The sequence below is a fragment of the Hypanus sabinus genome, chromosome 5 (genome assembly GCF_030144855.1).
Source record: "Hypanus sabinus isolate sHypSab1 chromosome 5, sHypSab1.hap1, whole genome shotgun sequence".
Lineage (NCBI taxonomy): Eukaryota > Metazoa > Chordata > Chondrichthyes > Myliobatiformes > Dasyatidae > Hypanus > Hypanus sabinus.
In genome coordinates this window covers 167,075,949-167,092,033 of record NC_082710.1, presented here as the reverse complement: position 1 = coordinate 167,092,033, position 16,085 = coordinate 167,075,949, and the positions used below count along the sequence as shown (strand labels likewise).

The following is a 16,085-nucleotide window of genomic DNA, read 5'->3' as shown; positions in this document are numbered from 1 at the left end:
AGTTAGTGCATTTCACAGAAACTTGGACGGCTACATGGCAACGGTTCAGGTTCTGGGATTAATGTGTCAAGTAAAAAGCTGGAGGAACTCTGCGAGTCAGGCAGCATCTGTGGAGGGAAATGGATAGCTGACATTTCCGGCCATCAGAAACATCGAGTCTCCATCTCCCTCCACAGATGCTGCCTGGCCCACTGAGTTCATCCATCTTTGTTTGTTGTTCCAGGTTCCAGTCATCTGCGGTCTCCATTGTCTCTGGGATTAATGTAAATAGACGGCCAGTGGTCAGAGCCGACGGAGTGGGCCGAAAGCCTATTTCTGTACCGTACCTCTCCAGGAGTCTGTGAATGGAGGTGTCCCTCAGTGACACAGAGACATATTTTGTTTGTGAATGCTTCTGTGAAGAACTTTGTGACATTTCCCCTATCAGCAGTTCGAGATAGACACAGTCAATTTCACGAGAGTGGATGTGGAGAGGATGTTTCCTGTGGTGGGAGAGTCTAAGACCAGGGGACATGGCCTCATATTAGAGGGGTGTCCTTTTAGAATGGAGATGAGGAGGAATTTCTTTAGCCAGGGAGTGGTGAATCTGTGGAGTTCTTTGCCACTGGCAGCTGTGGAGGCCAAGTCTTTGTGTATATTTAAGACAGAGGTTGATTGATTCTTGATTGGTCAGAGCATGAAGGGATACGGGGAGAAGGCAAGAGATTGGTGCGGAGGAAAATTGGATCAGCCATGATGAAATGGCGGAGCAGACTCGATGGGCCAAATGGCCTCACTCTGCTCCTGTGCCTTATGATGGTCTGGTATGCAGGCAGATAGAATTGGTTTAATTTGGTGTCACGCTGGATGCAGATGCTGTGGGCCAAAGGGCCTGTTCTGATGCTGTACTGTTTGATGTTGCTTATAACTCCAATACCTGGACTTCAGCCACCCTTGAACCAGTTACAAAATTTTATTGAGGTTCATGTGCGAGTACACTTTCAAGGAGGATACGGCTGTGACAGCTGAATAGTTGGCATGCATCGTTTAACCACTCACACCAAACTCGTAATAAAATCTCACACTCACACACAAAATCTACTGTAAAGTTTATATTAGAAAAAAACACTTACAATCTGGAGCTTGTAAACTGGGAGACGGGAATGTCTTGTGCGGACTGGAAGACTGTATCCGGACTGGGAGCGGGAAGGGGTGGTTTTTAGGAAATCTCATATCCTGATAGTGATCCTGGGACCAGCCAGTTGTCACAGATAATCCCAGGATTTATCCCGTGCAGGGCCTCTGATTAACAGGAGCTGAGTGCATTCCACTTCCAGGCAGAAGAGATGCATGACTAGAAGGTGGGACAATTCCCAGGATTATTCAGAGGGATTGTGTCTGAATGACTTGGAGAGAGAGAGAGAGAGAGAGAGAGAGAGGCCAACGGACTCACCGATGCCCAGTGGGGGTGAGGGTTGGGGAAACCCTGTCATTTTGGGGGAAGAATTCCTGAGTCGGAGTTGGACATATTTCCTTGCACACTGATTGCTGTTCACTGGGACCGGTCATCCCAGGATAGACAAGTAGCTGGGGTCATTACATTCTCCTCCGAATGAAGGGACGTCCTTTTAGAACCCTGAGGAGGGGGGATTTCTTCAGGCAGAGGGTGATGAATCTATGGGACTCACTGCCACAGAGAGCTGTGGAGGCCAAATTGTTGTACTTAAGGCAGAGATCGAGGAGGTTTGTGATTGGTAATGGGGTTAAGATTTACAGAGAGCAGGCGGGAGAAGCAAGTTAGAAAGAAATATCAGGCATGAGTGCGTGGCAGGGCGAATTCGGTGGGCTGAATGGCCTGATTCTAATCCTATATTTTATAGTCTTATGGCTCCTCCCTGTTTTCCCAATTCCCAAAATGCTATGTAGAGGAAGACAGGGAAGATGAAGGAATTAGGGTTGGAAGATCCCAGGGTAGGCTGGCTAGGGTCTCCACGCCTCGTGATAATCTGTTTGCCATGAGCGGGGTCGTAAGCCGATGACAGGAAGTGAGAGAATGGCAGGCTCGCTCCAGGATGGACAGTGCTGCTGGAGAGGTCCTGCCCAGTGGGATCTGTGTGAAATACACTGTTGAGCCACTGGGAACTGCGAACCTCCCCACAGCACAGATGAGGTCCAGGTCTGGACCGTACCAGGCCTCTGTCCTCTGTCGCACTTACTTCACCCTCACCAGCGGGGGGGGGTAGGATGGGATATTCATTCTGCCCAGTGTCCTGTCTCCCCACAGAGAGAAACCCTGTCAAAGTACAGCACTCAACCCTGTTTACACACGAGGGGAGGAATAAATATTATTGACATACCAAATCCCCCTTTACTTGCGCACGCACACACACATCGCCATGACAACTGTTCCTCCTGCAGGAGCTTACGTTCTTCAAGAACTTCATGTATCCGGCATGTGAAGCTAGGAAAAAGGATTTGGCATTTGGGAAGTTATGTTCGAGCGAGGAACCGCAGCGGTCCTCTAACAGTATAAACACACGATGTCCATTCTCTCCGGCTGTGGTCACAAGTTCCACTTGACCTGGTGGAGATGTTCGTTCCTGAGAAAAGCATCCAGAGGAAGTGAACCACTTTGACAGAGGCATCCACTGCAGGCCCAGTGAACGGAGGGGAAACCAAAGGCTCCTGGATTGTGATCTTTGTTCTCGTTAGGTATGTGGTCCTCAGCAACTTACGAGACTTAAAGCAGAGTTCGGTGGCATTTCCGGAAGTCGAGCGTCGGGTGGCGGCTGTCCAGCATCACCTGCAGCTCTCGTCTGTGAAGGGGAAAACAACATAGGTCAGGAGAGGAAGGAAGTTGGTGGAGTTGACGGAGGGAGGCTTGTTGCCAGGGCTGAGTCAACAACTCCCATCCGCAGATCAACTTGAACAATGAAACTGTTTCCAAGGCACAGATGCATCATCGTGACTACAGGTCATGTAAATCAGCCGAGATCTTATTACATCAACTTACTACACACGCTTCCCTGCTGCCTGAGAAAGGCAGACACCATTATCAACACAACTCTCACCCCGGGCAGATGGACTCCAACACAGATAAGTGTGAGGTGGTTCATTCTGGTAGATCAAATCTGAAGGCAGAATATAATATTAATGCTAAGACTTTTGGCAGTGTGGAGGATCTGAGAGATCTTGGGGTCCATGTCCATAGGACACTCAAAGCAGCTGCACAGTTGACAGTGTCGCTAAGAAGGCATACTCATCAGTGGGATTGAGTTCATGAGCTGAGAGCTAATGTTACAGCTATATAAGACCTTAGTCCACTTGGAATACTGTGTCCAATTCTGGTCACCTCACATACAGGAAGGATGTGGATACTACAGAGAGAGCGCAGAGGAGATTTACAAGCAAGTTGCCTGGATTGGAGAGCATGCCTTATGAAAATAGGTTGAGTGAACTTGGATTTTCTCCTTGGAGTGATGGAGGATGAGAGGTGACCTGACAGAGGAGTATACAATGATGTGGATAGCCAGAGGCTTTTTCCCAGGGCTGAAATGGCTATCACGAGGGGGCTTGTACTTGTAAGTAGGTGTCGAGGGGATGTCAGGGGTAAGTTTTTTTACTCAGAAAGTGGAGGGTGCATGGAATGGGCTGCCGGCAGTGGTGGTGAAAGCAGATACAAGAGGGTCTTTTAAGAAACTCTTACGTAGGCAAATGGAGTTTGGAAAATTAGAGGGCTATGCGCTAGGCAGTTTCGAGAGTAGGTTACATGGTCGACACAACACTGTGGGCCGAAGGGCCTGTAATGTGCCGTAGATGTCTACGTCCGTGGGTTCCCTTTTTTTCCCCAGTCCCATCGGGCAGAAGTTACAAAATCTTGAGGACACCAGGCTCAAGGACGGCCTCTATCCTGCTGTTCTGGGACTCTTGTGCAATACAGGTGAACCGCGGATCTTCCAATCCACCTTGTCGTGGCCCTTGCTCATCGTCTGCAAGTGTAACACCTCTCCCTTTTGCACGACCTCGTGTGCTTCCGTACGGAATGATCAGTCTGGTGGCCAGAAAACCACAAACACGGGGTGTTACCGCACACACGCAACGCTGCAGGCCAGGCAGCGTCAAAGGAAAAGAGCAAACAGTAGACGTCTCAGGCCGAGACCAGAAAGGATGCCAGAGTATAAAGTGGGGAACGGGAAGGAGGTTAGCTGGAAGGTGAGAGGTGAAGCATGGGTGAGAAGGGTAGAGGGCTGGAGAGCAAGGAATCTGATTGGAGAGGGGAGTGACCCTGTGAGAAAGGGAAGGAGGGGACCCAGGGGGAGCTGATAGGTGGGTGAGGAGAGGTAAGAGGCCTGAGAAGAGAATAGAAGAGGGGATGAGGAGGTAAATTTTTTTTTACCAGAAGGAGAAATCGATATTCATGCAATTAGATTGGAGACTACCCACACAGAATACAAGATGTTTCTCCTCCACCCCGATGGCAGCCCCACCATGGCACAAGAGGCAGCCACAGACCGACTTGTCAGAATGGGAATGGGAATCTGAATTAAAGTGTTTGGCAACCAGGGAAATTCTGCATTCCATGTGGGTAGCTGCCAAACTGATGGAGTGAATATCGATTTCTCCTCCCCTTTGCCTCTCCCCTTTTCTTCTATTCCCCACTTACCTCTTCTCACCTACCTATCAGCTTCCCCTGGGTCTCCCTCTCCTTATCTTCCTCGCATGGTCCACCCTGCTCTCCCATCAGATTCCTTCCTCTCCTGCCCTCTACCCTCCTACCCACATGGTTTCACCTATCACCTTCCAGTTATCAAACCACCCCCCACCTTTCTGGCATCTTCCCCATTTCTTTCCAGTCCCGAAGAAGGGTCACAGCCCGAAACAGCGACTGTTTATTCATTTCCAAAGATGCTGCCTGACCTGCTGAGTTCCTCCGGCATTTTGCAGGGGTATCGCTCTGGAATTCCAGCATCTGCAGAATTTCTTGTGCTTTCGAGAAGCTACAGGCACTGGAAATCTTGAGAACCTGAACAAAATGCTGGAGAAACTCAGCAAGTCAAGCAACATTGATGGAGGGGAATAAATAACCAGTGTTTCTGTCTGAGACCCTTCATCAATGGAAGTTATGTTTTGGCTGAGGAAAGATGAGTTTACATTTGAGGCATTGAGGAAGATTTCACTGGGCAGAGCAACAAACTATCTGCTGAGAGAGCTCAGCATTCTGAGCAGCGTCAGGGAAGAACTGCTGACGTTTCAGCTCAAAACCCTGGCAGGATCTGAAATGTCAACAATTCATTTCTCCCATGGATGCTGCTCGACCCACTGGATTTCTCCCGCAGATTGTGTGTAGCAACAAGAGAGCCTGCAGATGCTGGTAAACTGGAGCAAGCGGACACAAGATGAACAGGTCAGGCTGCATCTCTGAAGGGGAATGGATAGTCGGCGTTTCGGGCTGGGACCCTTCACGTGGACTAGGCAGAAAGAGGAGAGGTAGCTGGGAAGAGCGGGCAGATGACAGGTTGATTCAGGTGAATGGGGAATGATATAGACAGCCGATGGGGGGGGGATGGGAATGATGTAAGAAGCCAGGAGATGATAGATGGAAGGGCTGAAGAAGGTGGAATCTGATAGGAGAGGACGGTGGACCATGGAGTAAAGGTGGAGAGGGGAATTGGAGGGAGGAACCTGCGAGTGATGGGCAGATAGAGAGGGTGAGGAAGGGAAACGAAGGGTTGATGGGACTACTAGGATAAGGGGCAAAACAGTTTTTTTAATCACTCATACAGCACAGTAACAGGTCCTTCTAACCCAGTGAGCTTGTGCTGTCCAATTACACCCATGTGACCAGTTAACCTACTAACCCGTACATCTTCGGACCGCGGGAGGAAACCAGAACACCTGGAGGAAATTCACGCAGTCAAAGGGAATTGAACCCGGGTTGCTGGTGCTGTATATGTCACTGTGACGCCCCCTAAACGCTTCAGATTGCAGCATCTGCATCTCTTGAGTCTCCCATGATGAGTGATCGATCAGATTGAGTCTGTACTCACGGGCGTACAGAAGGCAAAGTGAATGTATGGAAAAATCGAGATCATTGGCAAGCTGGATATTTCCCTTCGAGGGGCTACACAGCACAGGCGAACAGTTTCATTGCCTTCATCGAGGAATCAGAAGTGGAAAGGGTGAGCAGCTTCAAGTTCCTGCGTGTCAACATCCCTGAGGATCTACCCTGGGCCCAACATATCAATTCAGTTACAAAGAAGAGACATCAGTGGCTGTATTTCATTAGGAGTTTGTGGAGATTTGTTATGTCACCAAAGACACTTGCAAATTTCTACAGATGTCCAGTGGAGAGCATTCTAACTGGTTGCACCACCATCTGGTATGGAGGGGCCACTGCCCAGGACTGGAAACCGCTGAAGACTCAGTCAGTTCCATCATGGGCACCAGCGTCCAGGACATCTTCACAAAACGATGCCTCAAATAGGCAGTATCCATCAAAAAGGACCCCCATCACTCAGGACATGTCCTCTTCTCACTCCTACCTTCAGGTAGGAGGTACAGAAGCCTGAAGGTACCCACTCAGTGAACCAGGAACAGCTTCGTCCCCTCTGCCATCTGATTCCTGAATGGACATTAAACCCGTGAACACTATCTCACTGCTTTTACTCCTGTTATTTATTTAATTTAACATTTCTATACACTCACTGTAATTTACAGATTTTTATTATTGAGACTAAATGCCAGTGACAATAAACCGGATTCTGATCCTCCCATGTAAAATGGGGATGGGGGAAATGCCTCCCAGCAGAAGGGTACAACTCTCTGTCCTGAGTCGGAATCTTTGAATATCTCCATGGCAGAGACCGACAGATATTTAAACTACAAGGGAGTGAAGTGAAGGGATACAGGGAGTGAGAAAGAGACTGGTGTTGAGGCCGAGACTGAATCAGCTGCGATCTTACTGACGGAGATTGACCCACCAGTCTACCCGTGTCTATTTACATTCTTGGCCCACAAGGTCAAGAAGCAAAAAAACAAAACATTCATTTGCTCTCAAGTTATTGGATAAAATCGGGCTGTTTACTGAAATGGAACTGCTAGTGTTATAGAAATAGATCAAGGAATTAAGGGGAAACAGGACATGAGATTCTGTTGAGGCTGGAAATTTTCAGAATCAGGTTTTTCACCACCGGCATGTGATGTGAAATTTGTTAACTTAGCAGCAGCAGTTCAATGTAATACATAATATAGAAGAGGAAAAATAATAATAAATAAAATAAAACATATTATATATAAACAAGTCAGTTACGTATATTGAATAATTATTAAAAATATGCAAACACAGAAATACTGTATATTAAAAATGTGAGGTAGTGTCCAAAGCTTCAACGTCCATTTAGGAATTGTATGGCAGAGCAGAAGAAGCTGTTCCTGAATCGCTGAGTGTGTGCCTTCAGGCTTCTGTACCTCCTACCTGATGGTAACAGTGAGAAAAGGGTATGGCCTGGGTGCTGGAGGTCCTTAATAATGGACGCTGCCTTTCTGAGGCACCGCTCCCTGAAGGTGTCCTGGGTACTTTGTAGGCTAGTACTCAAGATGGAGCCGACTAAATTTACAACCCTCTACAACTTCTTTCAGTCCTGTGCAGTAGCCCCTCCGCACCAGACAGTGATGCAGCCTGTCAGAATGCTCTCCACAATACATCTACAGAAGAAGTACAACTTGAGCAAAAGGGAAGATGGAGTTGGTTATCTAAACCTGAAAAATCACATGCTGAAAATTGCTATCTTTCACACCGATTTAACTCTTTATTACTTAGTGAGCCTGCTAAGTTTACTCCGCAGCTTGTCACCCTGTCTTTGACCTGAACAGTACATCAGAAATCCCATCCTAAAATAAGTGCATGCATGTTGGAAAAATGATTAACGTGCAGATTCTTAAGCGTACACAGAGCGTGAGAAAGTGTGAGAGATGGTTTTAAAGCTTGGTGGAGTCCCTTCTGAAAATGATCCCATATCCACCTCGGGTGCAGCAGGCTGAGGGCCAGATAGGTTACAGAAAATGAGTGAATGAATGGAGGAGAGAGAAATTTTCTCAGAAAACTCATGGATTCGATGGGCCATCTAATCTTCCTCTACAATACACATTGTAAATCACAGGTTGGATGCAGAGTAAAATTTCTTCTGTCCTAACTTTGCCAAATTGCGAGGGGGAACAACCTGGGAGAATAAACCGTCCTCTGTGCCCCAACAAACATTCCCAGGGTAGCAGCAGTCTGGGTTACAGAAGGTTCCCTTTATGTTGTCCTAACGTTCCCAGGGCAGGCACGGTCAGCTTAGGTCTGCAGTAAAGGCTCCAATGCTCACATTCCCAGTCACAAACTCCACACCAAAAGAAGACGGTGAGCTTGCCTGAAACATTTGGCACAGCTCCACAAAGTGAACATCACTGGCAATGTTCCCATGGCAACAGGCCTTCTGGCAGATTCACAACTCAAAGCCCTGCTATCAACCCATTCTTCACTCTCTAAGTGCAAACTTCACAATAAATATGACAAATTCTGCAACCAGCTTCCAACTCCTTGAGATCAACTGAGGCTGACAGTCGGCTGTGGGGCCAAGGAGGAGGTTAGATTAAAGTGCCTCCTAACACGGGACTTGAGGGATGATCCAGTTTAATCCAGGTGAGCAGTACCAGCTGCTGGCTGGGAATAATCCAGATTATGACAGGGAACTGGACACACCTATCCTGTCATTATGCTGGAAATTGGCCAGCAATGATCAACTCCCAAAGATAATCATATGGTGATTTACCCAGTCTATGATACATAGTGAGTGTGATTAAGAGATGGTGATGTACCCAGTCTATGATACAGGGTGAGTGTGATTTAGAGATGGTGATGTACCCAGTCTATGATACAGGGCGAGTGTGATTTAGAGATGGTGATGTACCCAGCCAATGACACAGGGTGAGGGTGTTTTAGCGATGGTGAAGTACCCAGTCTATGATTCATGGCGAGTGTGCTTTAGAGTTGGTGATGTACCCAGTCTATGATACAGGGCGAGTGTGCTTTAGAGATGGTGATGTACCCAGTCTATGATACATAGTGAGTGTGATTTAGAGATGGTGATCTACCCAGTCTATGGTCGAGGGTGAGTGTGATTTAAAGATGGTGATGTACCCAGTCTATGGTCGAGGTTGAGTGTGATTTAAAGATGGTGATGTACACAGTCTATGGTCGAGGTTGAGTGTGATTTAAAGATGGTGATGTACCCAGTCTACGGTCGAGGGTGAATGTGATTTAGAGATGGAGATGTACCCAGTCTATGATACAGGGTGAGTGTGATTTAGCGATGCTGATGTACCCAGTCTATGGTCAAGGGTGAGTGTGATTAAGAGATGGTGATATACCCAGTCTATGATTCATGGTGAGTTTGATTTAGAGTTGGTGATGTACCCAGTCTATGGTTGAGGGCGAGTGTGATTTAGAGATCGTGATGTACCTAGTCTATGGTCGAGGGTGAGTGTGATTTAGAGATGGTGATATACCCAGTCTATGATTCATGCTGAGTTTGATTTAGAGTTGGTGATGTACCCAGTCTATGATTCATGGTGAGTGTGATTTAGAGATGGTGATGTTCGCAGTCTAAGGTCGAGCTTGAGTGTGATTTAGAGATGGTGATGAACCCAGTCTATGGTTGAGGGTGAGTGTGATTTGGAGATGGTGATGTACCCAGTCTATGGGCGAGGGTGAGTGTGCTTTAGAGATGGTGATCTACCCAGTCTATGGTCGAGCTTGAGTGTGATTTAGAGATGGTGATGTACCCAGCCTATGACACAGGGTGAGTGTGATTTAGAGATGGTGATGTGCCCAGTCTATGGTCGAAGGTGAATGTGCTTTAGAGATGGTGATCTACCCATTTTATGATAGAGGGACAGTGTGATTTAGAGAGGGTGATGTACCCAGTCTATGGTCGAGGGGGAGTGTGCTTTAGAGATGGTGATGTGCCCAGTCTATGGTCAAGGGTGAGTGTGATTTAGAGATGGTGATGTACCCAGTCTATGATACATAGTGAGTGTGATTTTGAGATGGTGATCTACCCAGTCTATGGTCGAGGGTGAGTGTGATTTAAAGATGGTGATGTACCCAGTCTATGGTCGAGGTTGAGTGTGATTTAGAGATGGCGATGTACCCAGTTTATGACACATGGTGAGTGTGATTTAGAGATGCTGATGTACCCAGTCTATGATACAGGGCGAGTTTGATTTAGAGATGGTGATGTACGGAGTCTATGGTCGAGGGTGAGTGTGATTTAGAGATGATGATATACCGAGTCTATGATACAGGGTGAGTTTGATTTAGAGTTGGTGATGTACCCAGTCTATGGTTGAGGGCGAGTGTGATTTAGAGATGGTGATGTACCTAGTCTATGGTCGAGGGTGAGTGTGATTTAGAGATGGTGATGTACCCAGTCTATGATACAGGGTGAGTGTGCTTTAGAGATGGTGATGTACCCAGTCTATGATACAGGGTCAGTGTGATTTAGAGAGGGTGATGTACCCAGTCTATGGTCGAGGGTGAGTGTGATTTAGAGTTGGTGATGTACCCAGTCTATGATACATAGTGAGTGTGATTTTGAGATGGTGATCTACCCAGTCTATGGTCGAGGGTGAGAGTGATTTAAAGATGGTGATGTACCCAGTCTATGGTCGAGGTTGAGTGTGATTTAAAGATGGTGATGTACACAGTCTATGGTCGAGGTTGAGTGTGATTTAGAGATGCTGATGTACCCAGTCTGTGGTACACGGTGAGTGTGATTTAGAGATGATGATATACCGAGTATATGATACAGGGTGAGTGTGATTTAGAGATGGTGATGTACCCAGTCTATGATACAGGGCGAGTTTGATTTAGAGATGGTGATGTGCCCAGTCTATGGTCAAGGGTGAGTGTGATTAAGAGATGGTGATATACCCAGTCTATGATTCATGGTGAGTTTGATTTAGAGTTGGTGATGTACCCAGTCTATGATACAGGGTGAGTGTGATTTAGAGATGGGGATGTACTCAGTCTATGGTCGAGGGTGAGTGTGATTGAGAGATGGTGATGTACCCAGTCTATGATACAGGGTGAGTGTGCTTTGGAGATGGTGATGTACCCAGTCTATGATACAGGGTGAGTGTGAATTAGAGATGGTGATGTACCCAGTCTATGATACAGGGCGAGTTTGATTTAGAGATGGTGATGTACGGAGTCTATGGTCGAGGGTGAGTGTGATTTAGAGATGGAGATGTACCCAGTCTATGATTCATGGTGAGTTTGATTTAGAGTTGGTGATGTACCCAGTCTATGGTTGAGGGCGAGTGTGATTTAGAGATGGTGATGTACCTAGTCTATGGACGAGGGTGAGTGTGATTTAGAGATGGTGATGTGCCCAGTCTATGATACAGGGTGAGTGTGATTTAGAGATGGTGATGTGCCCAGTCTATGATACAGAGTGAGTGTGCTTTAGAGATGGTCATGTACCCAGTCTATGATACAGAGTGAGTGTGAATTGGAGATGCCGATGTACCCAGTCTATGATACAGGGTGAGTGTGCATTAGAGATGGTGATGTACCCAGTCTATGATACAGGGTGAGTGTGCATTAGAGATGGTGATGTACCCAGTCTATGATACAGGGTGAGTGTGATTTAGAGATGGTGATGTACCCAGTCTATGATACAGGGTGAGTGTGATTTAGAGATGGTGATGTGCCCAGTCTATGATACAGGGTGAGTGTGATTTAGAGATGGTGATGTACCCAGTCTATGATACAGGGTGAGTGTGATTTAGAGATGGTGATGTGCCCAGTCTATGATACAGAGTGAGTGTGCTTTAGAGATGGTCATGTATCCAGTCTATGATACAGGGTGAGTGTGATTTAGAGATGGTGATGTGCCCAGTCTATGATACAGGGTGAGTGTGATTTAGAGATGGTGATGTGCCCAGTCTATGATACAGGGTGAGTGTGCTTTAGAGATGGTCATGTATCCAGTCTATGATACAGGGTGAGTGTGATTTAGAGATGGTCATGTACCCAGTCTATGATACAGGGTGAGTGTGCTTTAGAGATGGTGATGTACCCAGTCTATGATACAGGGTGAGTGTGATTTAGAGATGGTCATGTGCCCAGTCTATGATACAGGGTGAGTGTGATTTAGAGATGGTGATGTACCCAGTCTATGATACAGGGTGAGTGTGCTTTAGAGATGGTGATGTACCCAGTCTATGATACAGGGTGAGTGTGATTTAGAGATGGTCATGTATCCAGTCTATGATACAGGGTGAGTGTGATTTAGAGATGGTGATGTACCCAGTCTATGATACAGGGTGAGTGTGATTTAGAGATGGTGATGTACCCAGTCTATGATTCATGGTGTGTTTGATTTAGAGTTGGTGATGTACCCAGTCTATGGTTGAGGGCGAGTGTGATTTAGAGATGGTGATGTACCCAGTCTATCGTCGAGGGTGAGTGTGATTTAGAGATGGTGATATACCCAGTCTATGATACAGGGTGAGTGTGCTTTAGAGATGGTGATATACCCATTCTATGATACAGGGTGAGTGTGCTTTGGAGATGGTGATGTACCCATTCTATGATACAGGGTGAGTGTGAATTAGAGATGGTGATGTACCCAGTCTATGGTCGAGGGTGAGTGTGATTTAGAGATGGTGATGTACCCATTCTATGATACAGGGTGAGTGTGCTTTAGATATGGTGATGTACCCATTCTATGATACAGGGTGAATGTGAATTAGAGATGCTGATGTACCCTGTCTATGATACAGGGTGAGTGTGCTTTAGAGATGGGGATGTACCGGTCTATGGTCGAGGGTGAGTGTGATTTAGAGATGGTGATGTACCCAGTCTATGATACAGGGTGAGTGTGATTTAGCGATGCTGATGTACCCAGTCTATGGTCAAGGGTGAGTGTGATTAAGAGATGGTGATATACCCAGTCTATGATTCATGGTGAGTTTGATTTAGAGTTGGTGATGTACCCAGTCTATGATTCATGGCGAGTGTGATTTCGAGATGGTGATGTACCCAGTCTATGATACAGGGTGAGTGTGATTTAGAGATGGTGATGTACCCAGTCGATGATACAGGGTGAGTGTGATTTAGAGATGGTGATGTACGCAGTCTATGGTCAAGGGTGAGTGTGATTTAGAGTTGGTGATGTACCCAGTCTATGATTCATGGTGAGTGTGATTTAGAGATGGTGATGTTCGCAGTCTAAGGTCGAGGTTGAGTGTGATTTAGAGATGGTGATGAACCCAGTCTATGGTTGAGGGTGAGTGTGCTTTAGAGATGGTGATCTACCCATTTTATGATAGAGGGTCAGTGTGATTTAGAGAGGGTGATGTACCCAGTCTATGGTCGAGGGGGAGTGTGCTTTAGAGATGGAGATGTGCCCAGTGTATGGTCAAGGGTGAGTGTGATTTAAAGATGGTGATGTACCCAGTCTATGGTCGAGGGTGAGTGTGATTTAGAGATGATGATATACCGAGTCTATGATACAGGGTGAGTGTGATTTAGAGATGGTGACGTACCCTGTCTATGATACAGGGCGAGTTTGATTTAGAGATGGTGATGTACCCAGTCTATGGTTGAGGGTGAATGTGATTTAGAGATGGTGATGTACCCAGTCTATGGTTGAGGGTGAATGTGATTTAGAGATGGAGATGTACCCAGTCTATGGTTGAGGGTGAATGTGATTTAGAGATGGAGATGTACCCAGTCTATGATACAGGGTGAGTGTGATTTAGCGATGCTGATGTACCCAGTCTATGGTCAAGGGTGAGTGTGATTAAGAGATGGTGATATACCCAGTCTATGATTCATGGTGAGTTTGATTTAGAGTTGGTGATGTACCCAGTCTATGGTTGAGGGCGAGTGTGATTTAGAGATGGTGATGTACCTAGTCTATGGACGAGGGTGAGTGTGATTTAGAGATGGTGATGTACCCAGTCTATGATACAGGGTGAGTGCGATTTAGAGATGGTGATGTACCCAGTCTATGATACAGGGACAGTGTGCTTTAGAGATGGTGATGTACCCATTCTATGATACAGGGTGAGTGTGCTTCAGAGATGGTGATATACCCAGTCTATGATACAGGGTGACTGTGATTTAGAGATGGTGATGTACCCAGTCTATTATACAGGGTGAGTGTGATTTAGAGATGGTAATCTACCCAGTCTATGGTTGAGGGCGAGTGTGATTTAGAGATAGTGATGTTCCCAGTCTATGGTCGAGGGTGAGTGTGATTTAGAGATGGTGATGTACCCAGTCTATGATCGAGGGTGAGTGTGATTTAGAGATGCTGATGTACCCAGTCTATGGTCAAGGGTGAGTGTGATTTAGAGATGGTGATGTACCCAGTCTATGATCGAGGGTGAGTGTGATTTAGCGATGCTGATGTACCCAGTCTATGGTCAAGGGTGAGTGTGATTTAGAGATGGTGATATACCCAGTCTATGATTCATGGTGAGTTGGATTTAGAGTTGGTGATGTACCCAGTCTATGATTCATGGCGAGTGTGATTTAGAGATGGTGATGTACCCAGTCTATGGTCAAGTGTGAGTGTGATTGAGAGATGGTGATGTACCAAGTCTATGATACAGGGTGAGTGTGAATTAGAGATGCTGATGTACCCAGTCTATGATACAGGGTGAGTGTGATTTAGAGATGGTAATCTACCCAGTCTATGATACAGGGTGAGTGTGATTTAGAGATGGTGATGTACCCAGTCTATGGTCGAGGGTGAGTGTGATTTAGGGATGGTGATATACCCAGTCTATGGTCGAGGGGGAGTGTGATTTAGAGATGGTGATTTCGGAGGTTGGTGTCAGGTTTGGATGGGTTTTGTGCAGGCCACTCTCTCGAATGGGACCGCAGAACCGTGCTGTGTCCCATTGGGAGGGCAGCGGAGGGCACCTCAATCTTGCCTCCTCCTCCTCCTGATCCACGCAGAGACTCCTACCTACGAGCAGAGGTTTTCTGCGGACTGCCCTTCGGATCACGGGTGACCCAGGCGCCTCTCGGCGGGAGACTAGCGCCTCCTCCTCCTCCTCCTCCTCTTCCTCCTGAGGCTCCCGGGCCTGGGGCAGCACCTCGTCGTCGCCTGTGCCAAACTCTGCCAGAAGCGCCAGCTCCGACGGGTACTCGAAGATGGACTCCGAGTCGTTGAAAGAGATGTTCAGCTGGAAGGAAGAGGAGAGGATGAGGTAATGTGAGGACTGTCCCCAGTCACCAGCCCCCAGCCCAGACGGACTGCCCAGCTATTCCCGTGTCCTATGACTGCATTCAGAATCAGTGATTGCCATTATTTGTAAATGTATGGCGCAGAGCCCGGCACAGCTTCTCCAATGCACAGGGTCACAGAGGCTGGAGACTCAGGCACCTCCATTACAGCACAACCCTCCCCACATCAGGGACGTCTTCAAGAGGCCGTGCCTCGAGAAGGACCCTCACCACCGGATCATGCCCTCTTCATGTTTGAGCCAGCTGAAGAACCACACGCAGAGTGTTAGGAACAGCATCTACCCCTCCACCAGCACATTTCCGGCTGGCCGGCCCCTGAACTTGACTGCCTGCTTTCTCTCTTGCTTTATTGATCTAATTTTCACCTGTACAGTTTTATCTTATGTCATTGCTGTAAGTCCAATGACACATGGAGCCTTAGAGAAGTACAGCTCAGAAACAGGCCCTTTGGCCCATCTAGTCCATGCTGAAACCATTTAAACTGCCTACTCCCATCGACCTGCAGCAGAACCCTTGGCCTACCATTGACGTGCCCAGCCAAACCACTTAAACGTTAAAATCTACCTCGCATGCACCACTTCAGCAGCCAGCTTGTTCCACACTCTGACGACCCGCTGAGTTTCCCCTCATGTTCCCCTTAAACCCTTCACCTTCCACCCTTAACCCATGACCTCTGGTTGTAGTCCCACCCTACCTCAGTGGAATGTACGTAAATGTGATTCAGATTATGCTGATACCGCCTGACTTCCTCACGTCATGAGAGGCCACTTCAAACATCAGAGCCTCAGCCACAGCA

General features: G+C 47.1%; 1 long non-coding RNA gene across 1 annotated transcript; it reads right to left on the bottom strand.

The window, feature by feature from the left end:
• Nucleotides 1–933: 933 nt before the first annotated feature.
• Nucleotides 934–15,970, bottom strand: LOC132394547 (uncharacterized). Its single transcript, XR_009512363.1, has 2 exons — nt 15,009–15,970; nt 934–2,795 (listed from the first exon to the last, which is right to left on the bottom strand). It is a non-coding gene; the product is annotated as an uncharacterized LOC132394547 (long non-coding RNA).
• Nucleotides 15,971–16,085: the final 115 nt, after the last annotated feature.